The 25,468-nt window shown below is 38.4% G+C and overlaps 1 long non-coding RNA gene across 3 annotated transcripts in view; it reads right to left on the minus strand.

The window, feature by feature from the left end:
- The window catches only part of LOC122191880, a 104,153-nt gene that overhangs the window by 25,468 nt on the left and 53,217 nt on the right, over nucleotides 1–25,468 (minus strand). For all 3 annotated transcript variants that reach the window (XR_006182482.1, XR_006182481.1, XR_006182483.1), the window contains exon 7: nucleotides 15,749–15,806. This is a non-coding gene — a long non-coding RNA (uncharacterized LOC122191880). The remainder of the gene's footprint in view (nucleotides 1–15,748; nucleotides 15,807–25,468) is intronic.

Consider the following 25,468-nt stretch of genomic DNA (forward strand, 5'->3'; position numbering starts at 1 on the left):
CACACAAGATAGTAGTGAGGTCTTATACTGAGAAAAATGTGTAAATTTTTATATGTTATATTCAATTAACTAATGTTATGAAGAAATATTTTTCCATTTTCCATTATTTCCATTTAATATTAAATAACAACTTACTCTGTGAAGGCATGCACAGTAATAAATTAAATGTAACAGTGAGAGAAAAGGAACCCATCTAATTTTCATGGAACTCTTCAATTTCTCCCCTTTCTATTCATTTTTATTCCTTGGAATAATCCTCATAACATGGCTGTGAGTCTGAATCAACATATTTGAATAACAGGAAATAACAGAGAAAAAGACTGAAAGTGACTGCATGACTAAAAGGTCATTCCTACCCTTGCCCAGATATCTTGCTTTCAGCCCATCCTAATTCAATTAGGAGAGGTAGTTGGAATATTTCAGATAACTGCAATTGTTTCAGCAGACAGGGAGAAAGATAATAGAACTAGGTGAGACTTATCTACAGTAACTCAGTTTTATGTTTTAAAATAACTATGTTACCTATACCACAACATAGTGATGATAGCTATGTTGGAAATGGCATTTATAAAGCACCTTTGACCACTTCACCTGAACTTAGATCACTAATACATCTGGCCCAAGACAATTTCCAACACTCTCAATCTGTCAACAGTTCCAAGCAGCTGCCATCTCAAAAATGAAGCCAGACTTTCAGACAAATGTCTTTCCCTCAAGATGTGGAATTGTTATTTTCTTTGCTCCTCTCATAAATTCCACTGTTGTGATGTGGGATCAGTAACTGGTCCTTGACAAGGTGACTGAAGAAGTGGCAGATCCAGTAGCTGATAAACCATTTTAAATGGAGATAAAAGATTAGTCACACTCATGATCTGGGACTCCCAATTCTGAAGAAATATGGGAATAACTTCAGCCCAAAATAAGCAGTGAAACATGATTATACTCAAAACTGCAAAAAGGGTACCTAAATCCTACTGTTATTTTTCAAAGATTTTAAGAAATTTTTGCTTACATGCTTATGAAAAAAAACCCAAATTCCATTTTCATTGTAATACTATAGTCACTGGAATTAATATTTATATGTGAGAAGAAGTGATGACAGGAATCTGTTTGAGTGAGAAAAAGGACCGGAAACTCCACTGGTCCCCATCTACTTCAAGTTTCCATTTACAAAATTCTCATTTTTACCAGAACCAGAATTATATACCTGGGTTAGAAGAGCATCCACAAGTATGGACTGTTGAGCAAACATGCACCTCCTACAGAACACAAAAGAATTTTCTCTTCATGAAGCTCAAAGGGCTGAAGGGCTATGGCTACATTACAGCTCTCAACAATACCAACAGCTCCCTTCTGATGCTTTCAAACCATTTCTAGGTGTAGAACTAGCAATTTCAAATATTCCTGAAACAATATGACTACGGCACAACGTGGAGATGCCCTGTTAGCACAGTGGCCAGAACAGTGCCTGCCTTGTGCTTTTAAATCTGCCCATAGTACTCTGGTAGAGAGGATAGATGTATTACATTTAGTAGAAGAGGTTAAACTTGTGCAGGGGCTCAACAGCAAAATTTTAAGGTTTTTCATTAGGTACAGATCTATTTTCTTCCAGTTGGCTGACATTTTCAACTTGAGGTAAACTGATTTTGCAGTTGCAGAAAGGCAAAACAGTAATACCAATAAAACTGTTTAAAGTATGCTAAAAACACATTAAGTCATTTCCCCGTACTCCTCAGAAACACTGCAATAGCAGCTAAGTGTGGTTGGAAGTATGGTTTTATTTGTATTGATTTTTCTGTTACCTGGGTCTTCAAGACACAAGCAATGTGATTAATGCCAATGAACACCAGCAGCCTTTACATGTAGCACCAGAAATAAAGACCAAAAAAAAAAGCAGCTATTCCATACAAAACCATGAACTTTATCATATCAAATGTATTTAAATTTTGGATTTTACTTCTGTGCCTCACATGGCACGTGGAGCTGTTGTTAGAGCAAATTTGACCTAGTTCTCCTTTAATTCAGATGGAGTTGAAAGTACTGAATACTAATGAGCCATCTAAAACAGGCCTAAGCACATAGCTTTTCAAAACAAAAAAAAATTCTTTGGAAGAAGGAAATAATATACAGAATCAGACATTCACTGCATAAATCAATAACACTTTACGTGATAGATAAAACAATCTCTAAGAAAATCCTCTTTCTGGGGTTTTTAAACCATCCCACAGAATTTAATAGATAGCTCAGTTGCTGCATAAGATGCAGGAGCTTGAAAAAAAAAAAACAACTATGCAAAACATATAAGGTATTTCCAGTCACCAAATTATTGTTCTATATAAGTTATATAAGTTCTATATTAGCTTGTATGAGGCCTTATTAAGTGGCAGTATGACAGTTTAATTAATTTTGTGTTCTATCAGGTTTTTTCATCCCTGGGATAGGCTGTTCAGTAAGATCATTTTTTTTCTTTGTGAACTTTCCATTACAGCAAACAAAGTACTTCAAAACTTTCCTGGAAACAATCACTGCTGTTAAAGAGGAATCAGTGATATCAGTTATTCCAGATCACGTGCTTTTTTTCACTTCTATTTTTTAAAATAGATCTGTTTAGAGAACACACTCCACACAATCTGGATGTTATGAAATTATGCAGTTTATCTTTTGTTGGGTTTATCTAGCTAGCTATGGATTAAAAAAAAACCTTTTCTTTCATTAAAACACATGAGCACTAGCAAAAGGTGGCTCTCCTTAAATAAATCCCATTTCATAATATTAAAAAGAAGAGTTCGTTATCTGTCAGTTAAGTGAAACTGCTTCAGTCTTGAGATGTGCCAGCATCAGAAAGCTTTGGTGACTGTATAGACACCGCAAAGACCAACGTGCATTACTCCACGCAGAAGAATGGAACCAGAGCAGGTGAAAATTTGTCACTGCTATGACAAAATAACTCCTTAAAATAAACCAAACATTTTTCAGTGTTAAATTTGGCGCTGTATTAGCTGCAGTAGAAATTATAGCCCAATTACTGCTTGTTGAAGTATCCTACAACTCAATTTTCACACCAGTATTTCAGAACTCCAAAAATACAGAAACTAATGTTGTTATTCACGTGGTGTAGAAAAGTTGGCAAGAGTTGTTTCTTCCAGAGCAGAACTAGCTGTTCAGAATTTTGAAGGAGTTTTGTAATCAATAGCATCTAACATGTGACCAGCTTTTGAGAACTCAGCACTTGGAAATAGACCTAAGAAGTAATCCTACTTTTAATTACAGACCTGTGACTAGAGGGGATCTTGAGTGTAACGCTATAACGTGGTGGAAAGTACAGCAATAATAGCAGGGTAGCAACACCTTTGGCTGCAGCAAATAAGAACCAGCAAGGAGGAGAAGGAGAAAAAAAAAAAAAAAAGCTTGACTTACTTTCAGAAGACTCCAGATACCAGATATGCAGGTACCTTCAGTAAGATACTCACACCTCCACTACCAACCCTTAAATGAGATCTGGGAAGGGGTGGATCCTGGCTCCACCCCTTTCAGTCACTCAGGTGCACTGCTTGCACCTGAGTTCCCCTCGGTTGGCCCTGCCTTGCCACCAGGTGCTCAAATCACTGCTTCAAGCTGTGACTCAGCATTTCTGTTACACTGAAAAACTGGCCACTGGAACATCTTTTGTGTGATTACCATACATTCCCCAAAAAAGGGAGTGATGTGAAAAGAGGTATGATGAAGGTAGTCCAAATGGTTTGAGAGAAGAATGAGAATCAAAATAGCTTTAGCTTAAAAGCTTCCTAGGTAGTGGAAATAAAGACTGCAGAAAATTATACTCAGTCACAGTTTTTACACCTCACTAAAAATATGTGTAGTCACAGTGGATTCATTATGAATACTCTGTAATACCACAAAACCAAACTTTGCTAAATCACCTACCTTTAGCCTATGGATAGAGCAAATGTATTGATAGGCATTTATACTGGGAAATAATTTTACAGGGAGAGGAAATGTGAGGTTTTCCACAGGGTCTATCTTTTTTAGAAATTTCTTCTGTAAAAAGCTCTGTTTCAAGCAAAGGCAGAGGATGTTCTGTAACTATTTATCCCTACTCTGCGGCTGAGGGAATGACAGCACTCTCATGCATGCCACATAGGAAAAAAGAGGCCAGGCAGCCAGCAGGAGTCCTCATGTGAGAAAAGCCTTCCAAGGGAAAAGGGGGCTCACTGAGCTTTCCTATTCACTCTTAAGCTTCTGGAGGTGAGATTGCACCTTGGGACAGTAAAGACAGTTGGATTTCTGTTCCCGCTGCATGATGAACAAGTTAAGATGGTGTGAGCAGCTCACAAGGGAAGAAACCCACATCTGCAGGGTCGACAGTGGCCTTATATGGAAGATTTTTGGCACGGGGCCCCTTTTACTACAGGCATGGATGGGATTATGATGAGGACACACTAATGTTTGCTAACCACAACAGAGCTGCCCTGTTTGACGCCACACATACTGAAGAGACTGTAAAAATTCCTTGGGGGCTTTACGGAAAATAGATCTCAGTTTTAATTCTGCTCTGTGATTAGTTACTGCTTTTTATTTATTTATTTATTTATTTATTTATTTATTTATTGCACCCACGGATTTATCTGTTTTGTGCAGTATATACACCAGTTTACTTTCTGTTAGCACAGCAATGCCTCAACGCCATGTGACAACACAGGGCTTTATGTACTAATGGTGCCTACAGAAAACCTATTGAGAACTTACCATGGCTCACATTATCAGATTCTTTCCTTCCTAGCATTAGATCCACCGAAACATCTGTAAGCCTGCCCCGCTAAATAAAATTGCCTGACTTGTAGAAAAGAATGAAAGCAGCTCTTGTAGAGTCTGTGTTTATAGCATGTCATGTGGTAGAGCTTGGTCAGAATATTTTTGAAGTTAAATAGTGTTTAGAGAAGTTCCAAAACAAAAATCAATCCAAGAAAAAATTCCAAATAAAAGATTTCTGGTTTGTAAAACGTTGTCAGTCCTGCTTCCTTTGAGTAAGGTCACCCTTCTAAAAACAGTTTCGTCTGTGTTGCTTTAACATAGAGGCTTGATTTAAGTTTCTTTTTCAGCTGAAATAATTCCACTCACATTGTGATGCTGTATTATTTCAGAACACTAAATCCTGCTTGGGAAGGATGTATGTTTGCCTTCAACTTGTGGATGCGCAAGAACATACACCCTCATCCATGTAGGAAAACTTCTGTACGTATATACATCTCCATCCAAGGAGACTACCTGAGTATCAGCAAGTGTGCCACACGTCAGCAGAGGCTGTACAAGGCCAAACATTTTCAGAGAGGCTACTTTGAGAAGATTCTGCTCCTCAGCTCCACCATTAAGCTGAACTACATAACCGTATAGCAAGTTTTAGGAATCTGACTGGGAAGTGGATATTTCCTGATGGCAGATGTATTGCTCTCTTTCAATCGTTCTCCCATAAATTAATTCCCTTTTTGTTAGGTTGCATGTTATGTTAAGCAGTTCTTTAAGCTAGCTTCCCAAGCAGGCTTCTAACTAACCACTAAGTATAGGTCACAGCAGTTGTGTCCCAGTTCCCCAGCCAGACCACAGCTTGTGGACTACTCTCCTCTAAGGGGGCTCTTGGGTGTTTCCAGTGGTTTGAAGAAGAGTTCCTTGTCATGAATGTGACTGGTTCTACTTCACCTGAGCCTCGTGACAGTGTTTTTAATGGTCAAGACCTCAATTTTACTTAAGATACTAAAAGAAACTTATATCTTCTGTGATTGCAGGAAAAAATTGAAAAAGTGGAGCCCCTCCAAACTGCAGAATCCAGGAGTCAGATAAAATACTTTCCACCACCTTATTTTTAAGGTACTTTTAGTTTACAGAAAAGCTCTCCTTCTTTAGTACGATTTAGCACCTCACACCATGTGTGTGGGGTTTTTTTTTTTGTTTTTGTTTTTTTTTTTTCTCCAAGAGAAAATGGAGGTAAGGGAATAAAATCAAACTTTCTTACTTTTTTTTTTTCTTTGAGGCTGACAATGGGCATTTGCCAGCCTTTTGACTATAACTAAAATCAGGGTTATGCTGATTTCATTAGAAGAGAAATAAAGAACAACTAGTCTCAAAATGGCAGCAGCTACCAAATCCCTCCCAGAAGAAAGACAGGTCACCATGCCATGATGTATCTGAACCCAAGACAATGGGAAGATGACTTCTTTCTCATAACACTCAGGACAGTGCTAAGAGAAAGGCTGGGGTGAGACTCTCAGAGGAGGCACAGCCTGCTTGACCGTGTGGGCAGTGTTTGGTGGATTTGAGGAATTTGCAGTGCATGTATCATATAAACAGTTTTCTTCTAAGTATTTCAAAAGGAGTGCAAGAAGCTTTGCTTTTCCCTCTTATAAGCCCTACATTCTGAAGGTAACAGTCTGATGCTGGACAATACTGGATGTGCATTTCTTGTTTATCTGTTAGCTACTTGCTTGCATAATTTCAGATGATATGACAACTGTTTTTTTCCTGCTTTCTTTTCTCTCTTTCTTGCATCAGTGGAAATAAAATATCAGAAGTATGGGAATACTGGAGCGAGTGGAAAGAGTGAAAACATCAGTTTTCTTGGAATAAATTTTTATGCTACAGGGGTTAGAAGCAAACGAAGCTAAACAATGATAAAAAGGAGTGCCTTTATAAGTACATTTTTTCTTATTCCATTCTTAGCTATCAAAGATCCAAAGTTACTAATTTTACTGCAGAAGCAATTACTTTTCCAGTCTCTGGGCAGATGGATGAAGGATTAGGGTTCTATTGCATGATTGGTTTCTTTTATTATTATTATTATTATTATTATTATTATTATTATTATTATTTCTAGTTTTAGTGCTGTCAGTATATTCAGTGCCTTTTTAAGTTTGGATTCTGTTGCCCAAGGAAGATTGCAACAGACTTATTTCTATTTTGTACACCCAGGGAAGTACTGCTTGTTACTAGCAGGAAAAGATGTGAAACTCTGTGAAAGGAACTCACTGGTCTGTATTTAACCACACCATTTTGAAAAATTTAAACAAGGAATAATTCACATAGTTTACTAAGGGAAAAAACTGCAAATTAAATAAGGGTTCAAATAAAACAAATCATCCTCAGAGATGCCAATGGGAATTGTTTCTTTGAGCTCACCCAAGAAAAATTACTTTCAACTTATTTGAAATACCAGATTCTTGCGTTGCAAGTTAGAGATACCTCTTTAGCAAAAAGTCTCTTTTCTTTATCCTCTCCTGCTTTTCCTTTTTTTTTTTTTTTTTTTTTTTTTTTCTTTTGCGGAGGGTGGGGGGTTGAGAGGGGAAACAATGTTTCAATTAAATTACAGATTTACTTTCTAAATAAAAGAATTTCTTACAAGCGTAGCTAAGAAATTAGTTTATTTTATGTAGGAAAATGGAATTAATGAGCTTACAACTCATATTCAGTAAACAAGATATTTTTTTTTCTTTTACGAAGACACAGCTTTAAAAAATGGTAGCTTTAAGAATTATTCCTGATAATCAATTGCAAATCCTAACGAAAACTCTGCTAGTGCAGATATTTATGAAGATGGCACACAGGCTCTTGTTCATTGCTGGCAAAAATGCACAGCAAAATGGTGGTGAGTGTGCTAAAGAATAGTATTCTGTAGCTGAGAATTTGCTCTATCAAATAGCATTACTGTTATGTCCCTTTTCTTTTTTTATTCTTCTCTCATTCTGTTATGTTTTTGGGGTCTTTTTTAGAAACAATTTTTCATTTGAAAATCTCTTCATTTTTAATTCTGTCAGTTACAAAAGCAGTACTTGGAGATTTAACCTTTTTGGATTACAGGAACTTTTTATCTAACTGTTAGACATGAAATGAAATTTTCCAGACTATTTGGTTCCTACAATTGTTAGAGCAGCCCAAAATAGATTTCTGCTTCAATTTTTTATAAAGTAGTCAACAAATTTGTTCTCCCTTTTCCAGCATTCCTTTTCATCTGGAAAGTCTGCCTTTGACTTGATGATATTTAGTAGTGTTAATAATTTAAACTTTCTGGATCTCTTTCAGCAACTCCGGATTTTGGGAAAACATTTACACTATTAGACATAAACTCCAGTTGACTCACCTCCTCCAACTTTAGAATCTGCACTGAAACAAACATTATACAGAAGCGTTACATTTTATTTACCGTATTTTCTAATACCATGAAGGCAGCAATAGGTATGGCTCTAAACAGCAGAGGAACAACCAAGTTCAGTGTTAACAACTTTTTCCTTTTGAAAACTAAGGCCGTAAGCAACAGTAAAGAATTTACATTATACTTCCTACAGATAACATTCTTATTTCACAAGCTGTTTGCGCCTGGCAAGATGCCCCACTCACCAGGCCATGAAATTCACAGACACTCATTTCTGCTACCACTGAGTAACTTGAATGTTGTATTTTGGCTGAGAAGAGTGACTTTCCAGCTGGACAACAGTCTGTAGCACTTAACATTTACAGGAATATGCTACATAACAATGTTAAAAGAAGAAGAAGCTACTGAATCTTTGGCTCAGTACCCACAACATACAGTAACTTGCTTCATTTGCCATAACACTGTAGAAGAACAAGAACACACGAGGTAACCTGCCTGATAGTTCTGAGCTCTGAGTAGGAAACTACCCAGGATGGAAATGGCTAATACAAAGGTATTACACCCTTGCCTTCTCACACAGCAGTGTGTTAGGTTATCACCCACAGCAGAGATACCACCTGGCATCCTAAATTGATACTCAGTGATCTTCACCAGTTCATTATTCAAATACTGCCCAGCCTCTTTAGAAACCCCTGTGCAGACACATTTTCATCTTTGGCATGAAATGCAGATCTTTTATTTGATGTAACCCTCAATACAACCTGCTGTAGCCTGCAGTACTGCTTATTCTCTTTCCCCTGTCCTGTGATTTGTGACATGTGTTGGTCACTTTCCAGTTTTGTCACAGGTTTCCTTTGTGCCAAGTTAATTATTCTGTATAAATAAGTTACTGATTTTATGTTCTTTGCATATGCAAAGCAGCCAGTTCTCAGCCCTTTCTCTCTATTTTCTATATTCGTGGGGCTGCTGTTGCTTTCCAGTTCGAGGAGGGCACCTCAATCTCAGAAATTCTGTTCACCAAAGAACAATGGGGTAACAATTCTTACTGTGATCCCTACCCACTGCAGCCAGGACATGCCTCAGCTATACTGGAAAGAACTCTATGTACATCTCCTTCCACTCCTCCCTTGCACTGGTGTGTTAGAGAATAGCTGGTGGTAAGACTGAACAATGGTTAGCAGTGGTAGACACAATTACTGTGACGTTAGAGGCCATATTAAAATTACTGATCCATTGTTTTCATCGTGTTTCTTTAGCATCCAGTGAAAAAAGTGCTCTGTGTCCTTCTACTCAGGTCTGAATATTTTCATCCATTCTCATTTGTCTGTCATATTTTCTTCAGTCTCTTCCTCAAAATACATTTTGTGACACTCCCTTCAAACCACAGAAGCAGTCAAGCAGGGCCAGAGAGAAGGAACTTGCCTCACCTCTGAAATCAAGCCCCAGAGAAAAATCAGAGAAATCACAGTACTGAATGAACAGACTGTTATCTCCAAACCCTCAGTGTACCTGCTTGTGCCTTGTTGCTTGTGTACTTTTTTCATCTGTAGCATATGCAACCTAACTCAGGTTATTTGGTGTGGGAGTCTCATGTAACGATGTGATTTTCTGTGATTCTGTACAGACACTGGTCAGCTGAGAGGGACCTATAAAGAAGTCTCTGATCTTTTATGGAAGCCTGGGCATATTTCTTCTGGAAATCAGACTCCTCTAAGAATTCATCTTTTCCAGACCCTGTCACTCTGGCAAGCTCCTGGGCAGGTTATGGAGAAGTTTTTAAAATGCAATTAACACAAATAACTTCCAGGATTGTCCTGGAACAATTTCACTAGCAGTTTCCAAAGCAAGGCCTCTGCCTTTTTCTGTAAGATCACTGTGAGAACTCCCTCAGAAATCTCATCTTCAATTTCTTTACTATTTTTTTTTTTCCAAATGTCTGCAAAACCAGAGAGTCTTGAGGAGAACAAGTCAAAAACTAGGCTACATCATCACAAGAGATGAAAAGGAATTCTGGAAATGACCCTATTCACAAATCTGATACCGATCATCTGCAATAACACACAAAGTATTGAGAAGAAAACCAAGTATTGGCTGAACGTTTAACAACAAAGAGAACAAACTAATTAGTTTGAAAAGAGTAAAAACAAAGAAGAAGAAAAAAAAGGGAAAAAAGAAAAAAAAAAAGGGGGGGGGGGAAGTAAAGCTAAAACAATCTCTATTCAAAATTTTATTCCATAACAAGTCTCAAAGGAGCCTTTGGGACTGTGGTTCCCCTATTTCAGTCTGCCATGTGTTCCATGAAAAATTTAGATCTAAAGACTCATGGAGTCCTTGATTGTTCTTTGCACACTGGCTTTTGTTCTTGCTTCCATGCTTTACCCAACACCTCAGCAGTATGATCATTCCCTTAGGACTTGGAAAACCTGTTGTTTTTTTTTCCTCCTCCCTTTGTCTAACAGAATTCTGGCTTAGAAATCTCTCCCCAAAAAATTTCTGGAGGGTATCTTGGGAAATCTTGGGATTATAGGGGCCTCCAAATACTTCTCTGGAAATTGTTTCATTTTGAGTGGAGTAATTAAATACTTGTTAAGCCATTGGCCTTCAGGTTAGGGAACTTGCTTGGAAGGGGACAGATGAATATTTCAGACTGTTCTGATTAACAGTTCACTATTTTAAGCTAAGCCAAGTAGGGAATAAATCCCTAGCATTCTCCTTCCAAGTAAAGCTTACTTTAAAGTCTCATTCACACACTGCTTTGCTTAGTCTTTCTCCTTTACATGCCACTCCTAGCTAGTCCAGAGTTATGAAGACAGTTCTAAAGAAAGCTGGAATTTCATGGTCAACATTTCCTGTTGCCTGGCATTGGTGGCTCTCTAGGCACTTTCATCTTTTGCAAAGGAGATTCTAGCGTGCCCAACATAAGAAGTCTAAGAGTATCTATAAATAAGTCTCTTCTGTGGATATCACCTCTAACTGATTAATTTTCTTACGGTTTACCAAATTTCTATTAATGTAAAAATGAAAAAACTCTCTGCCAATTTCAACAAGCTATGGCAAGCATTTTGCTGCTAGCAATATATATATATTATATATATATACACATATATATATATATATATGGGTTGGAGGCTGTGAGATATCTTGTGCAGAACCTCATCTTATCTAAAGCACAAAAGTTAAAGTTCAGCTTCTCCTCCTTTCAAGACATGTCAATCACATTAGTTGAGGCAATTCAAACTCAGTATGTAGAAAATTCATTAACATTCTTTGTACATTCTTTCCTGAAGTTTCCCAATTACTGAAGAATTGTCAAAGCTACCATCTTCTAGAAGATTTTTTCCAAGGGCAAAGAATTCTGATGGATTTTTTTCTAGCAATACTATAAATAGGCTTCTCCCTTTTATTTATTTTCTTTTTTTTCCACAATGTCAGGGAACAAACTGAGAGAACAAGAAAAAGCAATTAAAGATTGTTTTCACACTTCTTTATTCCTACAGATCTGCTAGTTTTGAGATGGAGGATCCATCCTTCGTCCTTATTTTTTGTATATTATGTTGCAGTAGCTACCACTGCTATTATTAACACTTTATTTTTAGTGGTAGATGTTAACATACGCAAAATCATCCAATGCTGCATTCCCTAACTATACTCCAAACGATACGTTGGCTTCAAGAAATGTGAACAACTCTCTTCCTTTATAAATTGTGATTGTGGATAAGGCAAAGGGACCTGTGTGTTTGCAAACTGTTAAAAGTTTTGCCCACCTGATCCTAAAATGTCCCTGCAGAGCTGTTATGAACTTCCCGGAAAAACAGAAAGGATATGAGATTGACTTACATCTATGATGCCATGAAAAAAATAGAGAACTTTGACTGAGAATGAAAGTGATGACTCACAACAGATTCCACCTTGTTGCCTGTGTTATTCTGTTTTGTTTTTTTTTCTGTTTTTTTTTTTTTTTTTTTTTTTTTTTTTAAACACATTTAAATTTGCTAAGAAAGCAAAATAAATAATCTTTAATTGGTGCTCTTACTATGGAAACCAAGAAGCCCAATTACTTTCTTATGCATCTTCGAAACAGAGAAAAAAAAATCCCAAAAAGCGGATCTGAGGCCCCTACTCATAGACAAATCCTTCATTTTCTTCTTTATGAATTCTTCATTGATTCTCCCAGCTCCTACTGTCTAATAGTGGGCAATCAGTGCTTTACAGAAATGAGGTCCTGTGAATTGCCAGCAGCAAAAGGCTCATTGCCAGAGAAGGGGGATGATCTTCATTTTACCTAGCAAACAGGCAACAACTCTTAGCAGGAGTAACTGCTAGCATTTCAAAACCTTATCTGGTTTATTAATAACAGTGTGACTGATATGAGCCACAAATGCTGTGGAGGATTCACAACAAAAGGACATTTGTTCTTTCTAAACAGGAAAGCGTCACTACAGATTCAAAACAAGAAAAACATACCAAAAGAAGTATTGCCTTTGTTAGCAAAGTTGTAACAACTCCTCCTTGCCTCTTGTTACGCTCAATTGTGTTTAGAACCTGACTGAAATGGTAGAGCAAAGAACTTTAAAGGCACTGAGCTAAACAGTTTCAAAGCAACGCATCATACACACACACACACACACACACACACACACACAAAACCCTAAACAAAACAAAACATATGGATATTTGGCCACATCACTTTGTCTCATATAATGTTAAAGTGAACACTGAATCTTGGAACAAACCCAGTCAGCTGAGGGCAAAGGTTTTCATGGCAATATGCTAGTAACCAATCTGTTCCTTTTTTTAAACATTGGTACATTTCTGTCTGCAAGCTGACCCATTCCTTAAGCATATAGACACATCACTTAAGGATTTAATAGTCAGAGACACTGAGAAACTGTCCAGATCTCTCTTTGACAGTTCAAGAGACAACTCCAAGAGGCTGAAATACTACTGGGATTTGAAATAGCACATGCAAAGAGTCTCAATTGCTTCAGCTAGTTAAAGTGGTTTGTTTCTACAGTTTCATATGCATTAAAAATAAATGTATAGCAAGTAATATTTTAAAGTAACTTTCTGTTATACTGCTGGCATCATCTCCAAAACAGTCGTATGTCTTAATGACATTCCATTTACTTAACTGCTTTTCTCATTAAAAACACAGCCCTGGTGGTACTGATTGCTCAACATTCAACTAGATCACACAGAGCAGCCTGGTCTGAAGAGGCAGGCAAAAAACCCAGGGCAGATCAACAACCACAGGGAAGGGAAGTTCCCAGCTAAGAGTTTATCAGGTTGAGGAACAATGTGCATTGCCTGATGCACTTAATAGCCAGGAAGTTACTCATCACTGTTAGTGATTCTTGCTGAAAATACTAAAATAATTTCCAGTACTTCATCCAAGTATCTTTCAGCTGACAGTGGATCCAACACTATTAAAAAGGCTATGTACAGTTCTACACATAGAGTTTCTGCAAATGAAATTAAACACAGAAGTTGATGAGGTATCTTCCGTTTCATTTTGCTTAGCCAGAGAGTACATTAAAGCAGTGCCTTGAAAAGGATCATTACAACAGTCCAGAACTGCACTACGCAGTTTAAGACCCCAAGTCCTTGTTTTTTCCTCTTTTTGTAAATCAGATACAACTGAGGCTTTATACTCTGAGGAGTATTTATTATTTCTTACCTTGGTAGGTAAAAATAATGCAAAGTTCTCTTATACTCCCAGGATGAAAAAGTTATTTTCATTCAAGCTCTCTCATCACATTACCCTGCAGCTAAAAATCTGTTTTTTGGCTTTGCTGTGAAAATCAGTATACCCCCAGATGGTGAAGAGCTGTTCAGGGTGCCCTTCCTCACCTGCACAGAAGAACAGTGAGAATGCGATGGCCCTCCGAAGCTCTCGGAGGGCCTGGTGAAGAGATTCCATCTGCACCAGCCTCTGGAGGAGGGCCCTTAAGAAACAGAATGTAGACCCAGCCAAAATCTTCCAGGAATATCTGCCAGGCAGAAATGTTCCTCCAGGACATGCATGCAGGCTCTTATTTGTAAAAAGTTCCAGGTGCTCTTACTTTTCACCTGCTTTCCCTGAGGCTTGGGGGCTGGAGAAGTGATGCCGTTAGCACCCAAGAGCCCTACAATTATGTCAAAATGGCACCCTGACTCTCTGTCTGTGCTGCATTTTGCAAGATGTGTATCCCAAAGATGGGAAATTCTGCGGAGTGTTTAACCATTAAGGACAAACTGTATGTCCCGTCTCTTGTGTTCCTCCTTCAAGAGGCTTGGCTGTGTTGCACAAGACCAGATGTTACGTGACGCAAGATCATGTCTTCACGTACTCTCTGAAATCTGTGATGCTGATATTAGAAAATTCAAGGAGCTAATGAGGAAATAGGTACTACTGCTTAATGCCTCATTTTTGTACTTTTTTTTGTTCATGGATCACTCCTAGTGCAAAGATCAAAATTAAAATATGTCTCAACAGATTCCTGTTTGGTCTCAGTGATCTGCAGATCAGGAAGACATGAATAGCATGCTGCGATTGGACAAGTATAATGGGAACATTTCATTGACGTACCTGGTGATGCATGACAATGCTAGCTTTCAGATGAGGCCCTCAGCTCTTTATCTCAGCTCTAATATTGTAGATAAATGATCACGTTGCAGTTTTGAAAAGCGCACAGAGACAACCCCAGGTTTGTAACTAGCATTCACTTTCTTAACACGTAATATAATATGCAGGGTTGTTGCTGACTGAAGCTTGGCTGTTAATGTTTTCCAGCATAGCGACTATACTTACAGCACCTAATTCATCTGAAAGCAGTTTTTAGGATTCTGAGAGAGATGTTAAATAAAACTAGATTACATTTTTCCATTCTGTCTCACATACAAATCTCTATAAATATAAACCAATTCTGTGTGTGCAGTTTGAAAATAAGCTTTGCTAGTGAGTACTTTCAGAGGGTTTTTCACATCCTTACTTAGAGGCAGTATCATTTCTCCCTTCAACATGAAGAACATACTGGAAGAGACTGGAAAATCTGCAACAATTACAGCTGTATCTCAATAGGTAACTCAACTCACAGGTACAGCTCTGCTGCAGCACTTTCCTGAACACATATCTGTAGCACAAAAGTCATTTTGGCACTAGAACTTTCCACGCTAGCACGTCCTCGTTGGTTATCAACAGAATCAAATGATATTTATTCAAGCACTAGTTAACAAGCAGGGGTTTAATTACCCTAGAGCCTGTAGGCTGTTCCCTGCAAAACGCAATCTCATGTCAGGACTTAATTATTTCTTGAAGAATAAAAAGATCTTGACAAGAAGATAAGTATGAGCTCAGGGAACCAGAGGTCCTGGTCCAAGTCATTTTCTTCTGCTGATTATGGATTTGGTGAAAATCAAATTTAATTTTGGTGAATTAAAATTTCTGACAGAGCCAGACTCTTTAAATGCTAAGTCAAATAAAGAGGTGCATGTGCTGAGTTAATAATTTTCTGGAAAAATTAATATAAATTAATGATACCATCAAATGCCTGTGCAAACCTTCAGTAATATACAGAAAGGGATATGAGATACGAGCATTTTGAGAACAAGATATATTTTCCATTTACTCACCACTTATCCAAGGGACCACTTTTCTTTGTCCTCTTGTCCAGTCAAACTGTTTTTTCTCCTGAAAAAAAAGTAAATAATGTAAATCACATACATATGTGTAATGGTGTAATGTACAAAATGGTCATTAACTACACATCTACACATCCAACTTGAGCAAAAATTTGGTGGTCAGTTGACTACTTATTTATTTATTTAAGTTGTGCACAATGCTTTATAGAAGTAAAAATGAAAACCAAACCAAACCGAAACTAACAACCATGAAGATAAACATACATGACTGACACAACGTCATAAAAGCATGCCTTTTCAGGTGAGAATATATTAGGATTGGGAGTTTCATTGCTCAATAAATACTTGTTTCTAAAAATTGCAAGAGAGAGCTGGCAGAAGATAATGCCAAATGCATATGCAGTCTGCCTCAGACGTTTTGGTAGCCACATCAAGCTTTGGAATTAAACAAAAAAAAAAAAGAGAGAGAGAGAGAAACAAGCAATATGTTATTCGATATAATTTCTGATCTGTGTAGAAACGTGCAAAAAAATACCTAAAAAGGTACTTACAAATGTTGCGAACTTTTTAATGTTATGACTCCCTATGCAAGAAATTTTCAAAGTAACAAAATTCTTAAAGAGATCAAAAAAGAACAAAGAGATTCTGTAGAAACAATGGAGCAAATATATCTCAAGGATAACCCCACTGAGATCAGTGGAATTGCACTAGGGATATACTTGGCCCAGTGACTCCAGAAATGATGTTAATAAGGAGCCTTAACACCACTGCTAGAGAAATCTCTATTTAAACCATGCTGTGGCTGTTCATGTGAAAAAGTAAATGGGGCCTTCACACGAACTGCACAGCATGTGAGTGTGAATCAACAGGCTATAATAAATTGGTTTGGTTTCCTTCTCCCAGACTTAAGTAAATGTATTATATTGTTGCATTTGAGATGTTATAATGAAGGTTATGTCATTATTCCATTATGTACAAAAAAGCCTGATTGTGTCCCCTTCCCTCCCCCCCCGGGGGGGGGGAAAAAAAAAAGGTCTGACAATGAAACATAGTTTTGAGAAAAAAAAGAGAATCTCTAGATCAAAATTAATGAGTGATAAATTCCCGTTAAAAATCCTCTGTTTGTCTAAAACTTGATCTGGTAGGCATCGATATGCTTAGGATGAGGAAATATTTTGTAAAGTAATGGCCCCATTTTTTTCTTTTTCAATGGAAAACAAACTGAATGGGTTTCTAAAAAAATCTGCTTTCTTATAGAAAGAGAATGATTTAAACAGCATGAAGGAGTGCAGTATCTGTCATCTATGATACTGTATATCCTTAAAAACAGTGAAAAAAAATAACCAAAAACCAGAACTTGTACTGTTAGGGAAAGGAGTGACCTTTTCAACTTACATTGATGATGATAAAAAAGTAAGAAAGGATCAAGATTATTTAGGTAAAATAATCATCAATAACAGGAGTGCTCTGGCCTGCCCCATACAGAGCACAACTCACATATAAAGCTGTTCATCAGCAGATTTTAAGGCTTTTAAGCTTTGCAGTTGCTGTCCTTTAAGTACGGATGGGGAAACCAGGATGCAAAATGTTAAGGTAGGCAGCATCACTGGGCAGGTTAGTGCAATGGCCACTGGACTACATTGCATCTCCCAAGATGCCAGGCATAACCCAGTAAAAACACCTCCATAGCACATCACCATCTTGAAATATAACTGATCCTTTAAGCTACTTTCTGCTCAAGGGCTTTCAGGATTCAGTCTCCACCAAAGGATAAAATCTAGTTTCCTAATTTAGTGTCTGTTTGCAGTAAAGTGCTCAAACGCAGCCAAAAAAAAAAGCCCCCCAAAAAATAAACCTAACAACCCATGCCACAAAACAAGTCTGTGAGCATGTGAAAGAGATTATAAGATGTAGTGTCTGTGCACTGGCCTGAACTCGCTGCACTGGACTTTGCAACCCCAAAGGTCAGTTCCAGTCCTTGCCTTATAAACAAGAAAACCATGTTGGGCTCCTTTTCAGAGCTCACTGAAAAAGAAATGCAGCATTTCACAGATTTCATCTTGCACATTCAAAACAATCATTTCCTGACATTTCAACTGTTAAAAAGAGACAGTATTTACTACCTAGCATGAAACAGACCAGGCGGCTAAAATGCATAACTAAGTTAAACCATGATATGAGACAGACAAACTCCTGTAGATAGAATAAGACAAGACTCAAACTTCATATTGATACCAATCTAAATGCTTTATGGAAGCAAGACAAACCCATTAATCTTTTTATTTATCTTCCAGCTCTCTTTCACTGAAGAGAATGCTATGGCAGCGCTAGCTGAGATTCTGGGGGGAGCAGTTCCTGCCTCTGGTACAGCCTCCTCAGCTATACTGGGACAGGCGCTTAAAGCCCCTTTCCAGTCCTTCTGGTATTCCTCTTCCCCCTCCTTTCTATCTGATATATATACTTTAAACACAAAAATAAGATCAAGAGCTGCCTTTTACTACATGATTACACAGATCTAGTTGGTAGAGATACATACTTCATGTACGTTCTATTTGGTTTAATATCCTGAGTATAAATTATTTCAATTTGGAAAGTGCTAGGAGATGAAAGAGAAATGTTGCATGCAATTTTCCCTTCACTGTATTAACTCTATGGCATAACCATACCTTCAATCCAAAGTTAAAAGCAAGCACAGATATTGACCACACTTTAATCTGTAATTCATGGTAAGCAAATTTCATTCTGCTGTGTTATTTCCCTCTATATTGCCACAATTATACTTTGGACTTCTGCATGAATCCTTCTGGTTATAAATGTTCCACATAATAAAATGGAAAATATTTTTATGGAAGAGAATGTTACACAATCCAGAATGATCTCTCTCACCATCATTCTTTCTAGAATTATTTAGAAATGTTAATTCCTCTACCTGCATTTCATAAATAGCTCAAACACTCCCAAGAGAGCACAAAAAGTACTTACGTTTGGATCCTTTAACTGCTGTTTCTAAATTAGCTATTTTGGTCATGTTTTCAGTTGGGCATGGCACAGAACAGAGGTGGAGCAAACTCTCCGCTCTTCCTACAAATGACTGTTTGTGACATAGTCTTTAACCCAAATCAACATCTTTATGATGGTTCCAGATATATTAAGAAAAGATCTTTGTATGGGAACTGCTGAGTCACGGCCTGAACCTCTGATTGATCACCTGAGGCGAGCCATGAGTCAGCCAGAGGAGCACAGGTGAAGGCAATTCCTAGACCTATTTAAGAGCTGGCTACCAGTGGGGAAGGATCTCTTCTAGAGATTGCTTCTGCTGGTGTTTTGTGAGCAAGCCCAGTATAGGGGTAAGCTTTCTATTTATTCTCTATTGTTATCATAGCCTGCTTTGCCTAACTCTCTTGTTTAGTTTGTGATTGTAACATCTTAATATCCATTGATTGTACACTTAGTGGGCCAGGCAGGCCAAGTATACTAAAATTTGCATCATGTCTTTTCTTTGAAATTTCTATAATTTCTTCTGCTCCCTGCCCCTGAGAATTTAGATCCGGGTACCCATAAAATAAAATGGCCCTGGAAGGTGCAGGTAGGACCCAAGTGGTGTGGCCTACTTGCACCTTGGGGGAGACTATTGGAGGTGGGAGGCTCAGTAGTCCCTCCAGTAATAGGTACATGGCCTACTGATATTGCGGTCAACACTCCGATCTTTATCGCTAAAGGGATCCCAATCGTGTCCCTGTGGCAGATCAGGACACCTCCTTTGGTGCCTGATATCGTTATACAGCTGCAGACATCTGGCCAGAAGGTGTGGTACAGGTGGCCAGGACGTGCCCCAGTACAAGCGGAAGTGTTGACCCAGGATAGAAATACGGCCTGTATCTTGCCCTGGAGAGCAGACCTTCCCCTCCTGGTACCTCTGAAACATCTGTATTACTCCCCGTGAGTCTGTGAGCCTTCAGGATCATCGGAAGGAACAAAATGCCATCAAGCATTCCAGTGTTGCTGTCAGATCATGTACAACACCTGGTGATGGTCTGCATGGGACTGATGGAACATAGAATGGGCCTGCACCTCAGGACCTCATGCCTCCAGTCACATCATCGAGCACTGGCCCATAGAAGAATATGGACATCCACTGATCGTCACTCGTCTTGAATTGTACCAACACACGTCGCGATGAAAACTGTATAAGCGTCACGATATAGTGGATCTTTGTATTAAGGAAAGCTTACCCTTTAGTTAACCTGATCATTGGTTCATGCCGTGAAGGGGTGGAGTGTATGGGAACTGCTGAGTCATGGCCTGAACCTCTGATTGATCACCTGAGGCGAGCCATGAGCCAGCCAGAGGAGCACAGGTGAAGGCAATTCACCTGTGCTGCCGGAAGGGGTGGAGCCAGGCTCCAGCCCTCCTAGATCTATTTAAGAGCTGGCTACCAGTGGGGAAGGATCTCTTTTAGAGATTGCCTCTGCTGGTGTTTTGTGAGCAAGCCCAGTATAGGGGTAAGCTTTCTATTTATTCTCTTTTGTTATCATAGCCTGCTTTGCCTAACTCTCTTGTTTAGTTTGTGATTGTAACAACCTAATATTCTTTGATTATATAATGTTAAAGAACTATTAATTAATTTGTTTGAATGAGGAAACATAAAACATTAAAAAAAAAACCAAAAAACAAAAAAAAAAACCCCAGAGGTAGAGAAAAGTCAAGCTCAAACATTAAGCCTGGATCTTAGCAGAAATTAAGTGATGTTTTTCTCCCAGTCAGTATCTTCAGGAGTAAAACAAAACATTCAAGCGAGACTAAAAAAGCCTGAACATAAGTATAAAAAATAAGAGCTTGTGGCCTTGCTGAAACTGGGCAGATAAAGTTCAGAAGGGCTATTCTACTCAGACTTTTGAAAGTATGATCTAACAGCACTAATTAATGGTCTCATTATGTAAATATACGAGTGAGTCTTATTTTATACAATAGTACACAGAAGCAAAACCCATCATTGAAGGCAGCATCTCCACACCCCGCTGCCTTTCACCCACTCCTCCCTACCAAGTAGGATGAAGAAGAGAATTTGAAACAAAATACAACTCATGGGTTGAGATAAAAGCTATTTACTGAGACAGAAGAGGAAAATGGAAACAAAACTGCAATCATGGCAATATGGAGAGCCATAACGCAATTACTTGCCACCTAAGGCACAGCAACAGTACAACAGCCCACCAGCAACACAAGGTCTCATCCCTTCTGACTGACAGCAACCCCCAAGCGGCAGCCAGCCCCTAGCCAACTACCCACAGATTTATGACCTTCCACATGATGTTATATGGTATGGAACAACCACTGGCCTAATTCAGGCCACCTGTTTCAGGCTCCTCCTTGCCTCCTGGTGCTGTGCTAGAGAGGTAGCTGAAACCAGAATAAAGACCAAATGGAACAGCTAGTTCAAAATGTTTGTTAGAGAGAAAAAAGCAGAAAGAGCTACAACAACAACAACAACAAAATTAAAAAAATACATATATCTGATTTGTGGACCTCCCATAATTAACATGTTCAATTTGGAACTGTGAGTCTGCTCCCCCTGAAGTATTATAGAGTTTGAAAGGTCTTCTGTAGCTGTACAGAACAGTTTTTGAATGTTACTACAATCCTAGTAAGAGTAGCTATTACAACAACAAAGCATTTTCAATTATCTTGCAATTCTCTTCTAGCCTACTGAGAATCTAATTGTTAATCATTTAAATGGCCTGCTATAGTTCCATGCTTTATGCATTGGTATTTAAAAATGCTCCTACTGCCCCAGCAAGGCACACTGCTGAGTTCATGTCATTATGTGGTTAAATACTTATTTCAAAAACCTACTCAAAGCTGTCTGAAAAGTGAGTAGGCCAGTCACAGCCATCCGCTGAAAGGCAGGAAATGCATTAAGGCAATAGAATACAGTTTTCCTCTAACATTTAGGTTGAGAAGCGTATAAATCACTATGTCATAGCATCTTAGACATTACAAAATGGTCTCAGCTGTAACAGCACGCTTCAGGGCAATATTTACTGCTAATTCTAATTATCTTTATTATAGGTATTCAACTTTGGTATTTTTATTTCCTTAGCTCCTCTCCCTCAGATTATTTAAATTACAAATTTCTGCTCTCATATAATAACTACACTTTACCACTATTATTATGATGTCAGTTCTCATTCACGGTCACTTCTTTGGTTTATATGTAATTATGAGAAAATTAGTTCTTTCCCTTTATAAGTCTTCAGCCTATTCAGTTCGAATAGTACAATGAAATAAATTTGGTTTCTACTGCAGGGAGATAAGGAAGAATGCTTCAATTTCTGTTCTTGCTACATCCCACATTATATTTTGTTTATTTATTTTTTTTTTTTCACAGAGGGAAACTCATTAATGCTGCTCTGACACTTCACTCCCAGAAGAAAAAGTAGGTTTTCACTTTGGGAGATATAGCAGAACACTGTAATCACTTATAAAATTAGAGAGCAGTGTCCATAAAAGGAAAAGATGGAGCTGGTAAAGGAGAAAATAAGCAGAAAACCAGAACAGGATGGAAATGTATCTATTCTGCCAACACTGCAAGGGAAGTGAATGAAAGAGAAATTGGAAAAAATACTACCTAGCTCAACACAGAATGGCTGAGGTTGGAATACCCTTCTGAAAATCATCTAGTGCAACTTCTTCACAAAAGCAGTCATTAAGAGCTTGTTGCTCAGGACTGTGTCCAGTTGAGTTTTGAGTATTTCCAGGGATAGAGACTCCACAACTTGTTCAAGAGTTTGACCACCCTCATAGAAAAAATACACTTTTTTTTTTTCTAAATTGAACTTTCTGTGTTTGTGCCCACTGCCTCTTGTCTTTCACTGAATACCACTGAGAAAAGCCTGGTTCCATTCTCTTTACACCCTTCCGTACAGTGCTTCTACACAATAAAGAGATCCCTCCTGAGTTTTCTCTTCTTCAGACTCAACAGTCCCAGCTCCCAGCCTCTCTTCACATGCCAGATGCTCTAGTCCCTTAATCATCTTCATAGCCCTTGGTATACCCCAGTATGTCCACGTCTTTGCTGCCCTGGGAAACCAGAACTAAATCCAGCTCTCCAGGTGTGTCCCATCTGTGTTGAGTAGGCAGGAAGGATCCCCTCCATCAACCTTTTAGAAATGCTCTTCCTAATGCAGCTCAGAACGCTGTTGGCCTTTTGTTGCAAGGGTGCATTGGTGGCTTTGGTCAAGCTGGTACCCATCAGAACCCCCAGAGCCTTTTTTGCCATGCTGCCTTCCAGCCACTTACACTACAGCATGTAGTGGTAAACCAAGGTACTTGGGTTGTGTTCTTCTACTAAAGGCATTCAGAAAATTGATGACTGCAGTTTCTAAGTTCTACACATTCAAGACTGTGTTATACTTACAGTATAAGGACCTACTTAATTTTACCAGACAAGTGCAATCAAAATTTACAGTGCAATCAAATTCCAAAATATGACTGACATGACAAGACAAAGCATATGAAATATATAAATGAAATTGCAGTTATCTTTAACTCTCAGAAACCCAGGTTTGTAATACTGACATTTAAGAACTCAAATTTATTTGTAGCATATGTATAGTAGGACTAAAAGCAGCTTTTCTCCTTCTGTTTTTCCAACCCTGTATTTTAACATTTAGATATATCTTCAGTACAAGCTTAGCTAAATAGCCATATACAAAGATCTGCCTTCAAAATGCCAGACCTTTCCCAAAGTTAAACAATGGAACCAATTGCCTCAAGGCATCATGAATGTTACTTTGATTATCAAGACCCAACTGGACAAAGACCTGAAAAACTTGTGCTGACTCCAGCATTGACCCTGGTTTTAGCAGAGGCTTGACTATATGACCCACCAATACTTCTTCCAGCCTAAATTATTCAGTGATTCTATAAAGACTTCTTACTCAAATACACATTCTTTATGCATATTACATGTATTAAAAAATAAGAGTGGGGAATGCTAGAATTAGATACGCTTGCACAATATTAATTCAGACCATGTGGTATACATATTAAGTGCACATACTGGGGGGGGGAAGAGTGAGGGGGAATGAGATGATACATCCATTCAGTCCACAAATAGGCAAGCTATACCTGCTTGTTTTCTTTTTATTCTTCTCTTTCATTCAAGGCATTTTTTTTTTAATATTCAAACCCCACTCTGAAGAAAGACTTCATCTCTACATAGTCTTTTCAGTGTAACTTTTCGGTTCATCACAAGTTTCATAGCACCCATGAGGCAAGGTAGCATCTCTGCTCCAATCTTACAGCCAGCCTCTGGTTTGAATTTTTAGAGAACTTCACATTTAATTGCACATTTAAATGCCCCCACTGTCTTTAGTTGCAGCTGCCTGTGCTCAGCGCATTTGAAAATCTAGGCTTCTAGGACTGCAGACTGGCTTGTCCAGCACAATTAGCTCAATCATAAAGCACAATGTTTTTATCTAGTAGATAACAGTACAGAACAAGGGAAAATCCCATTCAATAGAATCTTAACGGTTACAGCTCCCCCAAATTACAACCTTTTCCTCACTCCTTCATTACTTAACCGCTGTATGAGATATATAGCATGTGGTAATGAAATACAAAATGCACATATTTTACTGAGCAAATATCTCACTTGAAATGTGAGGTCCTCCATTTGAAACTAAGCATGAATCAGAGCTAAGATGTGGAAGTATGTTTGTTACTCCAGCAGCCAGGTCCCTTTTTCCTTCTGCTTTGGCACAGCAGTGGCTTGATCTTAGACTTCCCTTGTGAAAGGTTCCAGAAGTAAATGTGAAAAGGCAGATCACTTTCCACTGCCCACAGAAAACAGAATGTCCCATTTGCTGTCTGTGGTTGATACATGAGCTGTGTCCCATGCAGAAGCCAAAGCTAGCATGGACTTGTTCTCAGTGAAAAAAGGTAAATATTGGAGGAAAATATTTAAACTGCAATGCAGAACCTGTACATCCATCAGCTGAACTTCCAGAATTAATTCTGTTGATTTTAAGCCATTCAGCCACGTGGCTGAGATGCTGGACTTACAGACATTCACTCATAAAGCAGAAAGGTGGGGTGGGACCACAGTCACCATAAACTACACTTGCTTCCTCCTAATCTTAAGGCATTTCAAGGTTTTAATGGCCTAATGGAACAGCCCTACAGGTGTCTACATTACAGAAGCTGTATCCCATCTGTCTGCTATCCAGAAAGTCCCCAGTTCGTAGCACTGCTTTTGGCAAATGGTCTGCACCCCATGCTTCTGCTATGTTGAGCAAAATGCAGCTCTCTGGCCCCATCCCATTCATCAAGTCCCTGAGGAACAGTGCAAGGTTCAAAGATTCACCCAAAATTCAGGATCTATTGCTTGAGAGGCTACTTTGTTCCTTGCAGTAATTTATCCCAGCTAAAATCCACACAATGGTAATGCTTCCAACAAACGTTTTCTGGAGACGCAACAAGAGAAAGAAGAAAGAGGTTTTCATACTGCTCCATGGATGACCTGCCTCAGAGAGAACTTCCTCAACTTTCCAGACATGTAACAAAGGATGTCTCCTTCCACTCCTTGGTCAAGTTATGCCTAGGGAAGCTATATTAGAGACAGTCCTTCTGTATATGTCTAATTTCTGAGGCTATTGACCTGAAGTATGATAAGTGCATTGACAGACATTGTAGTTGTATACACGTGGG

This window comes from Lagopus leucura, unplaced genomic scaffold, assembly GCF_019238085.1.
Source record: "Lagopus leucura isolate 7727_CA_CO unplaced genomic scaffold, USGS_WTPT01 Super-Scaffold_73, whole genome shotgun sequence".
NCBI lineage: Eukaryota > Metazoa > Chordata > Aves > Galliformes > Phasianidae > Lagopus > Lagopus leucura.